The 14,499-nt window shown below is 41.7% G+C and overlaps 1 protein-coding gene across 6 annotated transcripts in view; it reads right to left on the reverse strand.

Annotated features, from left to right (window-relative positions):
- The window catches only part of ALKBH8 (alkB homolog 8, tRNA methyltransferase), a 52,883-nt gene that overhangs the window by 21,845 nt on the left and 16,539 nt on the right, over positions 1–14,499 (reverse strand). The window lies entirely within an intron of this gene.

Raw genomic sequence — 14,499 nt, forward strand, 5'->3', positions numbered from 1 at the left:
CCAGCTGTCCCTGGGGTCCTCAAACTTCAGAGCACATAAAAATCAACTGAATGGGGCGCCTGAGTGGCTCAGTCAGTTAAGCGTCCACCTCTTGATTTTGGCTCAGGTCATGATCTCAGGGTCCTGGGACTGAGGCCCACAATGGGCTCTGCACTCAGCACAGAGTCTTCTTGAGATTCTCTCTCTCCCTCTGCCCCTCCTCCTGTACTCTCTCTCTCTAAAATAATAAATAAAATAAATGCTTAAGAAAAATCAACTGAATGACTAAAAAACATACTTCATCCATAGATTCAAACTCAGCAGGCCTAGGATGAGGCTCAAGAGTCTGCATTTGTAACAATCGCCCCAGGAAATTATGATGCAGGTGGTTTGAGGACCACACATACAATGCAAAACACTAGGGCAGGGGTCAAATGCTAGGACGTGGAGCTGAAACACTCATATCCTGAGTCTTCCATGTGCTAGCCACATGACCCAGGACAAGCCACTTAACCCCTCTGTGCCTCAGCATCCTCAGCCCCTTACCCCTCTGGTAACCAACCAGAGGCTGGTTACATGAATTAAATATACAACGGTTATAAATCACAGTATCTGACACACAATACAAAAAACAGCAGCTATAATTACTCATAGTATATTAAAAATTAATGAATAACCCCCCCAACAACCATTAGATGCCTATTCTCATATAACCCATTTTGCCTTTAAAGTCACTCAACATTTTGGATATTAAAGGCTAATTGATAGGAGATAATAAAAGAACAAAGGAACATTTTCAGCAACTCTTCCTAAGTTGTGCTCAAATATTATTATGGATAACAACCTATAAAGATACAACATCCAAGAAACTGTTTTGGTCCTCAGGAACCTAAACACCAAAGAGTTCAGTCTAAATGTAGCAGCAGCTGACAAATGTGAATTCAAAAGGCATGCCACCGGGCTAAAAAATGTTTTTTAAGTGAACAAATCAATCCACTTGAAAAATAAATACAACAACCAAGTATCAGTGGGATGAGCAGACTTTAGTATCTTCGTTTTTTGTTGTTTTTTTTTTTAAGATTTTATTTGACAGAGAGAGACACAGTGAGAGAGGGAACACAAGCAGGGGGAATGGGAGAGGGAGAAGCAGGCCTCCCGCCGAGCAGGGAGCCCGATGCGGGACTCGATCCCAGGACCCTGGGACCATGACCTGAGCCGAAGGCAGACACTCAATGACTGAGCCACCCAGGCACCCCCTTTTTCATCTTTTTCTATATGAAAATTTTCATACTGAAAAGTTGGAGAGAGGGGAGAAAAACCCACTGTGACCCATTTTTAAACCAATACATACAGGTTTCACTTTTCTGAAGAAACACTAAGGTCTACATAGGAAATAATGAGCACATTTATTAATTATTTTATTAGAGAAAATCATTTGTGGCTTAAGGGAATGAAAACTGTTGATGGGAAAATACTCTGAGAGACTAGACTCCAGTTTATTCTTTAGACAAATATTTATTTTTCACTGTCTGAGAGATCAAAAGCCACAATGTTGAGCAAGGGACACAACCTTGCCCACCCAGAGGTTACAGTTTCTGGCTAATTAACATTCAACATGTGTGACAAATATACAGCACCTATTTACTTGTGAAATTCAAACACATTTCCTCCCATCAACAAAAAGCAATGATTTTTAAATAGGGAAATCTCAGTTTAAACAAATGATTAGAACTAACAAGACAAGTATGAACGTGACACTAATTAATTTGGAAATACTTGTCCTGAATACAGAAGCCAAGTTTCAAGGAAGAAAAATATACTACCAACTAAGCCAAATATTATGGAACTTAGGTTAGAAAATATATACAATAGTTATTATTACCCTTGATGACCATTACTAGTTTGCTAGAGGCGCTCACAGAACTCAGGAAAACAGTTTACTCACTGTTGACCAGTTTATTATAAAATGATATGACAGAGGACACAGACGAACATCCAGATGGAAGAGATGCATAAGGCAGGGATGTGAGAAGGGGCGCAGAGCGTCCCTGACCTCTGTGGGTGCGTCCCTCTCCTAGGACTGCCACATGTTCGTTCATCAACCTGGAAGCTCTCTGAACTCCATACTATTGGGATTCTTATGGAGGCCGCATCACATAGGCATGATCAATTATTACCTCCGTTTCCAGCCCCAATCCCATCTGGAGAATAGGGACAGGACTGAAAGTTCCAAGCTTCTAAGCACGGCTTGGTCTTTCTGGTGACCAGCACTCATCCAGGAGCCCACCAAGAGTCATCTCGTTAGAACAAAAGACACTGCCATCCCCAGGATATTCCCAGGGATTCAGGTACTCTGTGTCAGGAGCCCAGGTGAATGACCAAGCATAAGAACAAAAAATGCTCCTACTACTCCTATCGCTTAGGAAATTTACAAGCGTTTCAGGGGTTCTGTGCCAGGAACTGGGGAAAAAGACCAATATATATGTTTTCTATTACCTCACAGGTATCTAATGTGAGAGTACAGGTTTTTTTTAGTTTAAGAAAGTAATTTTTACTTATAAAATTAAATGTATATTTTTGATGAAAACTAAATTTTTCTTAAAACAGTCCATCATAAAATATTGTCCCTATCATTATATTTATTTTTTAAAAGATTTTTATTTATTTCTCAGAGAGAGAGAAAGAGAGAGCACAAGCAGGGGGAGCGGCAGAGACAGAGGGAGAAGCAGGCTCCCCGCTGAGCAAGAAGCCGGGTGCGGGACTCAATCCCAGGACCCGGGATCAATGACCTGAGCCGAAGGCAGACGCTTCACCAGCTGAGCCACCCAGGCATCCCTCACTATCATCATATTTAAAGTATCTTTATCTTAACTAAACAACGTTTAAGACCAAAAAAAAAAAAAAAAGAGAGAAAAGAAGACTTTTTAAAAAATTCACAAAGGATTCACAATCAATAAGGTCCCCTGCAACTCCTGAATCATTCTGCCATGGGACAGCTTTGTTCCACAAGACCTTTTTTCCAATTACTCTTCTTGGCTTTACCTATTTTCCTTATTTTCCGAGATGGCAGAGTCAATAAAGATCAAGGTCCCACCCAGAGGTTGTGGGGCATGACTAAGGATAATATTCAGTTCAAAGCAAGCAAACAAAAAATCTTAGACCTCCTGATCTTACAAAACCTTTGCGCACCCAAGTACAACGGAGTGAAAACCCCAGACACAGCCATCACTCCATCACTCAAGTGAAGAGAAGATTCACGACAGGAAGTACATAAAATAAACAGATCTCCGCGTCCGCTGAACGGAAGATGGAGAGTACACCGCTCCTGGGAACACTCCGGATAAGGACACAAACTCAGCGTGGACCCTTACTGGTTTGAAAGGGGCTGAGATGGTTGGCCTTCTGAAACCCTAAAGGGCGTATACACAAGAGACAACACGACGTGAAGCAGGACGTGTGATTCACAGAGAATGACGAATGCCGGAAGGGTGGGGGAAAGTACGTCACAGCCGAGAGGGGGCAGGAGAGACGGAAGCCCACGTGTCTCCCACAGCCTGCCGAATATAAATCTTCTGTAGTTGCACTGACGCTCTCACTGGACCCAAAGGTACTCAGAATTTGCTTTTTATTGGAAACAGCAAACAGGTGATTCCACAGGCTTCCTCACGGCCATGGCTACCATGTTTGGGCAAGCGGGAAAGGAGAGAAGGAGACACACTCACGATTGCATGTGGACAAGACTGAAGCTACAAACTATTGACAAAGAAATACGGGTATGTCAAAAATGCCTGTTTACATCCTCTCCTTGGATCACAAATACAGAATCCCAGCATATCACCAGATCATTAGTCCACCTGGGGGAGACAAGGACCTGAAGACATTTTTAGTAAACCAAATACAATTTTCTGTCTCTCTACAAAAAAATGACACACCTAGACGTCTACTTTGCCTAGCTGAGAAGTAGCTGGAAGAGAAGCCTGCTGACATGCCGTATTATGCCAGGGCAGAGGACCTAATAGGAATTTTGTCTGGAACACGCTGGAGACCAGCAGCTGATGTCAATGACCTTTCAATCTCCTCCCATATAAGCCTGCTCAGTTTCCATTCCTTGAGGCAAGTTAAAATCAAAGACTGAAACCAACCTGTTTCCCTTCCTTGACTCCTATTAGCAAGATATGTTTCCAAACAACAAAAACAGGAGCCTTGAAATTTGCTAAATGTCTTGAAAACTGGAATCTCAAGATTACCAAGTCTTGTGAAACTCAAAGGAAAGAAACAATGGCAGGAACAAGACCCAGGGCCTCTCATTTGAAAATCACTGAAAGAAACCAAACTCTACTCCCTCCTTCTGCAGCCAGGAGCAATATTATAAAGGACAGGTCTCCGTAGTCTTGTCAGGAGGGGGAAACTCTTGCACATGTGAACATAAAGATGGTGCTCTAGGGCAGAGCAAAGTGGTCCCTCAGCCGGGACACGCAGGAGGGAAATGCTACTATAGCCCAAACGCATGGCTTCTCGCTGCCGCCAGAGAGGGTGCGAGAAGCAGAGCGTCATCTGAAGTTTCTGGTGTGAAAACCTCCCCAGCTGGTCAGGTACCATGTATGCATTTAGCATACATACCTGGGAACCTGTCTGCAGTACTATGCATGTGAAGCAAGCAAAATGAGGCTAAAATTTTAAAAGAAAACACCACAAACAAATCTACTTTATAGCATATGTCAGCAAATCCCACCTTTGAATACAACACTGCTTTCAGAGCCAGGTCTCAGCTGCTGAATGAATAGAAGCTGCCATCTCTACATCTCCACCCCCAAATACACGATTTTGAACTGTTTTATCTGACCGAGCTCAAGCTCAATGTAAAACAAGAGGAGGCATTTTTTAGTTTAATGGTCGAAACACATTTGCAAAAGGCACAAAAGAGAGCAAAGGAGACCTTGCATAACAGAAAAATAAGCATAACAGAAAAAGAAAAAATGCTAAATTGGAGACACTTTAGCCACCACTGAATATCCCATACTATAAACGCTTAGCTTAAACACCTATATAATACAAGGGCACCTGGGTGGCTCAGTCAGTTGAGCGTCTGCCTTCGGCTCAGGTCACGATCTCAGGGTCCTGGGATCGAGCCCCACATCGGGCTCTGTGCTCAGCAGGGAGCCTGCTTCTCCCTCTGCCCCTCCCCCTGCTCATGCTCCCTCTGTCTCTCTCTCAAATAAATAAAATCTTAAAAAAAAAAAGCCTATAATATAATCATGCTTATGTATCTGCACTGAGACCACCTGCTTTCAGCTTTCATTTATCACACTGTGGCTTCATTCCTCTGTAGGGACTGTGAAGTGAAAATCCACGTCATCCAAAATCAGACTCCAAAAACAAGAGTCAATCACAAACCACTTCAGTAAAATTAAGTTTTATTTTATATGTGACAAAGCTCCAAAGGTAATGAAACATTTTAGCTTTAAAAAAACATTTTTTGAGATTTTATCCTTATTTACTTGCTAGATTCTGTCTAGCAGATTATACTCAACAAGTATTTTTGAATGAATAAATTAATGAATAAATTCATCATAAACAATTTATGTGAAAAGAGCAGGGTAATGTACCTTACATTTTTGGACAGAAGGCTTCCTAAATTCCATTTATTTATTTTCTGAGCTTTCCTCCTTAAACAAAATAAATCAACAGATTCATATACACAGATAACCAAAATGAGACAGCTAAAGTCAATAGTTAAGAGTGTATCTCTGGCCCTAGATTACTCCTCATAAAGAAAAACTCATTTAGGATAGTACTTTCCTTAGGTACCATAATGAGGTATCACCTCATCACTCTTAAAATGGCTACTATCAAAAGAAAGAAAGAAAGAGAGAGAGGGAGGGAGGGAGGGAGGCAGGGAAGGAGAGAGGAAGGAAGGAAGGAAGGGAATGGCACAAGTGTTGAAAATGTGGAGAAAGGAGAACCCTCGTGCACTGTTGGTGGGAATGCAAGCTGGTGCAGCCACTCTGGAAAACAGTATGGAGGTTCCTCAAAAGAAACTAAAAACAGAAGTACCCTATGATCCAGCAATTCCACTTCTGGGTATTTACCCAAAGGAAATGAAAGCACTAACTCAGAAAGATACCTGCACCCCCATGTTCACTGCAGCATTATCTACAACGGCCAAGACATGGAAATGACCTAAGCGTCCACTGATAGATGAACGGACAAAGAAGTTGTGGTGTTTATACAGAAGAGAGTATTATTCAGCCATTAAAAAGAAGGAAATCCTGCCATTTGCAACAACATGGATGAACCTGGAGGGCATCATGCTAAGTGAAATAAGTCAGACAGAGACAGACATGCCATATGATCTCACTTATATGTGGAATCTAAGAATAGAAAACACCAAACTCCTAGATCCAGAGAACAGGCTAGTGGTTGCCAAAGGCAGGGAGTGCAGGGTAGGTGAAATGGGTGAGCAACTCTCCAGTTATAAAACAAATAAATCCTGGGGATGCAAGGTACAGCATGATAACTGTACTTACTAACAGTATAGTGTATATTTGAAAGTTGCTGAGAGGTCTTAAAAGCTCTCGTCATAAGGGGGAAAAAGTTGTAACCATGCGTGGGGACAGATGCTAACTAGACTTACTGTGGTGATCATTTTGCAATATGGACATGTATCAAGTCATTATGTTATACACCTGACACTAATACAATGTTATATGTCAATTATATTTCAATTACAAAAAAAAAAAAAACAAACAAACCTAGAAGATATACACCAAAAAAGAAAAGAAGAAACAAACAAAAAGCGCACCTCATTGCTGGTGGTAATGATCATAGTAACACTAGTGTTGACAGTGGGAGTGGAAGCTACAGTAGCTGCTGTCATTGTTAAATTCTTCTCAATTCTGTTTAACAAGTAAAATTCAAGAACTATATGCCAACTTCAAACTTCAACAGAAAGCACAGAAATGAGGTGATTTCTCCACGGTCCATTAGGAGTTACCAATAGGGATGAGCTAGAACCCAACCCTTCCGACTTGTCCATGCCGGATCAAGTCCCAGTGCAAACATCTAAGGGTCTGGACACAACAGGCAGAGACTTTCACTTTCTCGGTTCCTAGCGCGGCGCTGGAGCATTTAATTGAATGGTGATTACAACTGCCCCAGCACCTTCATTATTTCATGTCTACTTATTCTGGGAAAGATTACTATGAAATCCTACCGCCTTTGAAGTTGATACTCTACAGACTGAGCCTTTCAGCATTTTCTAACTCAAAATCCTAGATAAATATCATAATTGTCTGTGAGCTTTCTATAAATACAGAAAACCGGCCTTCATCTCAGGCATTCTGAATCAGAACAAACCACAGTACCTGCTCTGGAAAAAGCCAGTCTAGCAGGGAGAATGGAAACAAACCACGGGGACCTAAAATATGCAACTATAAGATACAGGCTAAGAAACAAAGATTCTTATCATGTTTACAGATATAAACGCCAAGCTTGAAAATCTCAGCAGAGAACTGGACATGACTTAAAGACATCGTAAATCTGAAGAAAAACCATGCAGATACTCTAAAACAGAAAAATACCATGACTGAAATGAGGCCATCGATGACTGGATTTAGCAGCAAATCAGACGTGGCTGAGAAGAGAATTAGTGACAGAAGAAACCGTCTGGAGTGGAGAGAGTAAATACACCAAACACAGAAGAGAGGGTAAGCAAAACAGTCTACAGAAAACAGGCAGATGGAGAATGGAACAGAGACAAAATCTACAGGGATAATGGCTGAGTTTTCCAAAACTGATGGAAAAAAAAAAATCTACAGGTTCAAGACACCCCATAAAAATCCCAAGAATAAATAAACCCATCAGAATAAGCAGGATAATCAGGCACATCAAAATGAAAACTACAGAAAACAAAAGATAAAGAAAAAAAATCTTAAAAGAAGCCAGAGAAAGAAACAAAGGTCACCTTCAAAGGTCACAAGAGCAATACTGGGAGCCAGAAGAAAGTAAATGAAATCTTTCATGCGCGAAAAGAAAGTAACAACCAGCCTGGAATTCTGTCACCGGTGAAAGTACCCCTGAAGGATGAAGGTGAAATGAAGACAAAAATAACAGAGTGGCCAGCAGCAGACCTGGACTAAAGGGAATGTAAAGGGTGCTGTATTATACAACAGGAAAATGATCCCAGATGGAAGGTGTGACATAAAATAATGAAGAGCAAAGAAAATAGTAAGTATGTCTAAGTGAACACTGACTGTAAGTGCCAAAGAAGTATCTAAAAAAAATTAAGAGAATTCAAACACACAATAATAATGAGATATAAATTATCAAGGAGTAACGGAGTTTAAGAGTCCTGAAGTTCTTACACTATTCAGCAAAAAAGATACCAAATAAGCTTAGACTCTGAATGCATCTCAGGTAATTATGTTGACTGAAAGAAGCCATACAGCAAAGAGCATATCCTGTAACATGCCCCTATAAAAGACTCTGGAAAATACTTGTGATCTAAGGTGCTGAGGAACAGGAGGAGATAAGGAAACTTCTGGGGATGATGGACACGTCCGTCATCTTGAAAGTCATGAGTGTCTATTTTAATATGTGCAGCTTATTGCATGACAATTATGCCACTAGGAGCTGTTCTTAAAAGAAAATTTGGGGGATTTGGTTAAAACAGTACTTGAAAGCAAAATTCACAATCATAAAAATGTATGTCAAGACTATTTCCCAGGTTCTTGGGGCACCTGGGTGTCTCAGTCGGTTATGCATCTGCCTTAGGCTCAGGTCCCAGGGTCCTGGGATCGAGCCCCACATGGGGCTCCCTGCTCAGCGGGGAGTCTGTTTCTTCCTCTCCCTCTGCCCCTCCTCCCAGCTCATGCTCTCTCGCTCTTTCTCTCTCTCTCATAAATAAAATCTTAAAAAAAAAAAGAATATTTCCCAGGGTCTAAATTGATCCATTGGTGGACAATTAAACAGAGCAGGAAACACAGGAAGAGCAAAAGCTTGTTTTGTTTTGTAGGGGAGAATAGCAGTAGGTAGTAAATGGCTGAGGAGAAAGATGAGTTCAGGCGTAGAAAAAAGAAAATGTCTTTTAGAGAGTTGGATATTCAGGTCCAAAATCAGAGTTGGGGAGGAGGGAATCAAAGCTGGAAATATTTTTGTATCTCCCACATTGCTTGGGAAAATGCAGTCAGAGAAATAAAAGCTGTTTTAAGAGACGTCTATTTAACCAACTGATATACTCCGTTACTTCTGGAAGGTATATTCAAGCCCCAAATGTATGCTGATCACAGGCAACTGTCCAACACGTTCATGCATTTCTGCTCTCACCACCTGAGCTACATGCTTAACAAGTCAAGCACACTTATTTTGCAATTACTTAATTTAATGATACATTATGTAAACCAATGAAATTGACAAAGACAGGATTTTTTTCTCTACACATTAGGTTGAATGCTGCTGACAAACAGTACAAGTGAACAAAATAATGAATTGTTGTAACAGATGTGATAATTCAACAATAAAATCTTGGAAATACAAACATCAAAACATAAAACCCTACAATCAGATGTCACAGGTAACTTTAAGCTTTTGCTTCACCTTAAAGAAATGAAAACTGGAAAGACAAGGCAGACTATGGACCCTCCCAGAAAGAAGGGCCCTACATCAAAATACTGGTGAGTGAATTTATATGTAGGTTAAAACAAAGTGTTTGCAGTATGTATGTATCTTTTATTATATTATCCCCAAATTTAAGTGACTTCTCAATTAACAGCCATGCATCTCCTAAACAGGCCTCTATTGTAGCTTTCTGCACTCACTGATAAATTTTATTCTAGTTCTACATACCTGGAGTGATACAATGTTGCTGTCTTGCTACAAAGTAAATGTACAAATTCTACCTGAGAAGATAAAAGAATTGGTACTTGCAAGGCTCCAAATACAACAAAACGTTCTATTTCATGATGTCACGCTGTGAAACAGATTTTTTTTAGCAGATCACTGGCCCCGGAACAGGCCTCTTTGCCGTCCTCCTTATTGTAAGGGCAGCATGGATACTGCTACATATAAAGGACAGGAGGACACTCTAAGAATTGTCAGCAGACTCTCATTTGCCCCATTTACCCAAAAGGGGATTTGAGTCTCCAAGAGATCTTGAAAGATAAGAAAATTAAACAAAAATTGGCATCTTCAGAACATAAGTTAGTAGGGGAAATGTTTAAGTGAAAATAGAATTCAATGTATAAAGAAATACACGACCAAGTAAGGTAAAGCATTTACTTCTGGCCCACAAACTGGCAGACCCACTGGTCCACATTAGTTCTGAATGTTAGGGACACACTGGATAAAAAGGAAAATGAAGACGTGGCCCAATACACCCCCATCAATATACACAGCCATACCACAGCTATGGATAGATGCAAAGCGCCCCTGCACCCACACCCACACCCAGAACGGGGGAGAAATATAAGCCCACTTGGAGAGCAGATCATCATCCTTTCAATGCTGAGGGCACTACAGAGATGATGGAAAACATCACAAATAAGTTTTAAGGGACAGAGAAGGGAGAAAGGAGCTACACGGCAGACACAATTTATTTGGCAGAACTTTACAAAATGTAAATATTCCAAGGACTCACAGAAGAAGTCTGGGGCCTAGAACCAAGATAAAAATAAGAAGAAACTGCTTGGCTTCTAAGGCTATAAATATTGCTTATATAGACACATTCTGAGGGCTGAATTTGAGGTTAAAGATGAGGTCAGGATGCTGAGGGTGTAGATTGTATTAGTTGTTTCAAGCCCCATAAAGAAAGTGTCTTTGTTTTCTTCCCCCAATTTGTGCTGAGGATCAGAAAATAAGGAAATATTTGTCTGTTAAAGCAACATGCTCCTAAAAGAGAAGTACCCTTTGAGTCATTCCTGACATACAGGAAGTGATGAGAATCACTCCAGCATCAGAACATCTCTGGGGCAAACTACACGGAGTTTGGAAAAAACCAAAGAATCTACAAAACTACTCAGCTGGCAACAGAGAAAGTGGGTCGCTCGAGACATTTCACAAAAATTTTTCCTGAATACCTCGTATTTCAGAAGATCAAGCTGGACTCAGTAACTATTTGCTAAAAGCATGATCCTGGAGCGAGAACAGGTAATATAACAAAAGACGGAGCCCTGTGGCAGGCATTCAATAGACAAAGTCTTCCTTAACCAAATACCCAACTGCCCAGCCCACTCAGTTGCAAAAATCATCATGATAAAAAATATTTACTGATAAACCAACTTCTTATAAAATTCGTACTTCTCCAAATACCTCTGTGTTTAATACCAGCAGCTATCTGTACTGTGGTAACCCTTTGGTCAGTCTTTCTGTGAATTTTGATGTAATGTATATTAACTTTGTAGGGTGACAGAAGGTAACCAGACCTCTTATGGTGATCATTTTGTAATGTATATAAATTTCAAAGCACTACCTTACACCTGAAATCAATATAATATTGTATGTCAATTATACTCAATAAAAAAAATTAGAGGAGTTCTCATAAATTTTCTAGGAAAAGGAAGCAAGTAAAGAGTTAAGTATAATCTCAAGGATTTTACCTAAGGAGAAACAAACAAAACAAACACTAAAAACAATGGTGCCACTGACAAATTATTACAATGTGGAATGGAAGCTGGGGTAGATACTACAGTAAATTTCTTACAGCAATTAAGGATGTCAAGCATGAGGGAATGAAGAAAAAGGGACAGAAGTCTGGGAGCCAGGTTCTAGGTCTGGGGCAAAGAGCCAGGAGAGAGTGCAAGCAACTGCACAGTGACAGGCACAAGGTGGGTCAATGCAAGAAGAAAAGGGGAAAGCCATCTTTATGGGACCACCAGAAACCTTATTTTGAGGCCATGGGAATGTGACCTTCCCTCTGTTACAGAAGTGAAACCTTCCAGGAAGGGACCAAAGAAGCAGCTTACCTTAGTGAGTCCCTACACCCATGAACTGCTCTGAGTTAGAAAACAGTTCACATACGTTAATCACAATCCTTCGGCCAGGCAAGAGCTAGTATTAATCCCATTTTACATATGAAACAAAGGGCTCCAAACATAGCCAACTTTTATTTATTTATTTATTGATTTATTTATTTAAGATTTATTTATTTATTTGAGAGAGAGAATGAGAGAGACAGAGAGCACATGAGAGGGGGGAGGGTCAGAGGGAGAAGCAGACTCCCCGCCGAGCAGGGAGCCCGATGCGGGACTCGATCCCGGGACTCCAGGATCATGACCTGAGCCGAAGGCAGTCGCCCAACCGACTGAGCCACCCAGGCGCCCTATAGCCAACTTTTTAAACAGCATGATACCCTTACATGTTTCGTAAATACTGTTTCCAAAATTACAGATTAGCTACCTGTCGAAAACATTCTTTTACAAGAAAATCTATTGTTCTTGTCATAAGTTGCAACATGCATGCTTTTCTGTATTACCAAGGCAGCTTTAACCATGAACCCCATCATTCAAATCGGCAGCTAAAAATTATGTGCCTTCAGAGACACCAAGTGGAGGTTACAATTGCAGCAGATAATCAGTGCAGGTAAAGGGCACTGTTTTCCCTTCTTTACGATTTTCAATTGTGGAGGAACATTTAGTCCCACTCCTCCTATTTCCCTAGGGGGGGCAGAAATTTCCACAGGAGTGAGAGTATAGGAATAACATACCTGGCTTTTCTCCACTCCTTCACTTCTTTTCTTTTTTAATTTTTTTAGGGAGAGAGCATGCGGACGACCAGGGGGAGGGGCAGAGGGAGAAGAGGGAGAGAATCTCCCCCAGACTCGCCACTGAGTGTGGAGTCCAACCCGGGGCTCGATCTCACAACCCCGAATGAGATCATGACCTAGGCTGAAATCGAGGGTTGGTCACTGAACCTACCGAGCCACCCAGGTGCCCCTCCACTCCTTCACTTCTAACTCTCAGGAGGAAGGGCATGGCTCAGGCCAGTGGCTAGCCTGGGGCACGTTTTCTTGGCAGAGCTCTTCCCTCTCTTTTTCAGATCTAGCTGGTTTGCAGAATCTAATAAATGCTCCTTCTGTCTGATGTTAGAGCGGAAGAACCTGCCTCTACGAGGAAGGTTTCCAGCTGTCTGGCTGCGTCAGTGACAAGGACGGCATGTCACTTTAATTCAGAGGTGAAGTATTAACACGACCACTTGGCTGCAGATCTAAAGCCATGCTCTCTCGTGTTTTCTCAGTAGTAAAGTTGACACTCTGATCTCCAATTATGTCTCCTTTCTCAGCTGGTTACACAGTTGAGAGGAAAAGACAAGGATGTTCTTTACTGATCCCCTAAAGCCACAAGCCAGGATAAGAGGTAAAATAAAAATAAGCCAGACAGAGAAGAGCTCTTGCTTTTTCCTATCCGTCCTCATTATTTTATTTTATAAAGCATTTAATAAAAATCCACACATGTGAGTGATAAGATGGTTCCATCTCATAAAACAGCACTAATTCTCTCGTCACAGCCTCAACATGATCACACAGAATTCAGTACCGGTTAAAAAGCCAAAGCACTAAAAACCTAATGATGGGAACTATACAAATGCAAAACAAAACAACCTAGTAAACAGTATTCGCCTCCAGGAACAAGATCAGATTTTGAAGGAACCTCTAGTTAGATTAGATGACCTGATATTTTAAAGGTTCTTCTGGACTTAAAATTCTGATTTCTAACTAAAATTCTACCTGCAGTATGCACCCATCACTTTAAATCATGCTTTTTCTATCTTCTTGAGCAGGTCAAGTAGAGTGCAGCTATACAAACAAGTCGATGAATAAACATGAACCTCGTATTCTTCATCTGTAAAAATGAGGGTATTACCCTGTACTGCTCACAGTTTCTGAAGGGATTGGATCGGGTGATATATGTGAAAAAGTATCAAAATTCTGGAAAGACATATTTTTTGTGTTCCTTTTTCTGTGGCCCGCAGCCACCATCCTTCGCCACTAGATGGCAATGCTGCACGAGTCAGGAGGGTAGTCTGGCTTGTCTTCACCAGCTATTAGCGAAATGCGTAAAAAAATGTAAAAAACAGGGGTTTCCCTACCATCTGATCAGCTGATGGATAAAACTTCAGACACCCGTAAGAAGACGCTGTGATAATTTTACATTCTATAAGAAATGAAAGTACTGGGCGCCTGGGTGGCTCAGTCGTTGAGCGTCTGCCTTCGGCTCAGGTCATGGTCCTGGGGTCCTGGGATCGAGCCCTGCGTCGGGCTCCCTGCTCAGCGCGAAGCCTGCTTCTCCCTCTCCCTCTCCCCCTGCTTCTCCCTCTCCCTCTCCCCCTGCTTCTCCCTCTCCCACTCCCCCTGCTTCTCCCCCTCCCTCTCCCCCTGCTTCTCCCCCTCCCTCTCCCCCTGCTTCTCCCTCTTCCCCTGCTTCTCCCTCTCCCTCTTCCCCTGCTTCTCCCTCTCCCTCTCCCCCTGCTTCTCCCCCTCCCTCTCCCCCTGCTTCTCCCCCTCCCGCTCCCCCTGCTTCTCCCCCTCCC

This window comes from Mirounga leonina, unplaced genomic scaffold (assembly GCF_011800145.1).
Source record: "Mirounga leonina isolate KUSES-001 unplaced genomic scaffold, KU_Mleo_1.0 Mir_153, whole genome shotgun sequence".
Lineage (NCBI taxonomy): Eukaryota > Metazoa > Chordata > Mammalia > Carnivora > Phocidae > Mirounga > Mirounga leonina.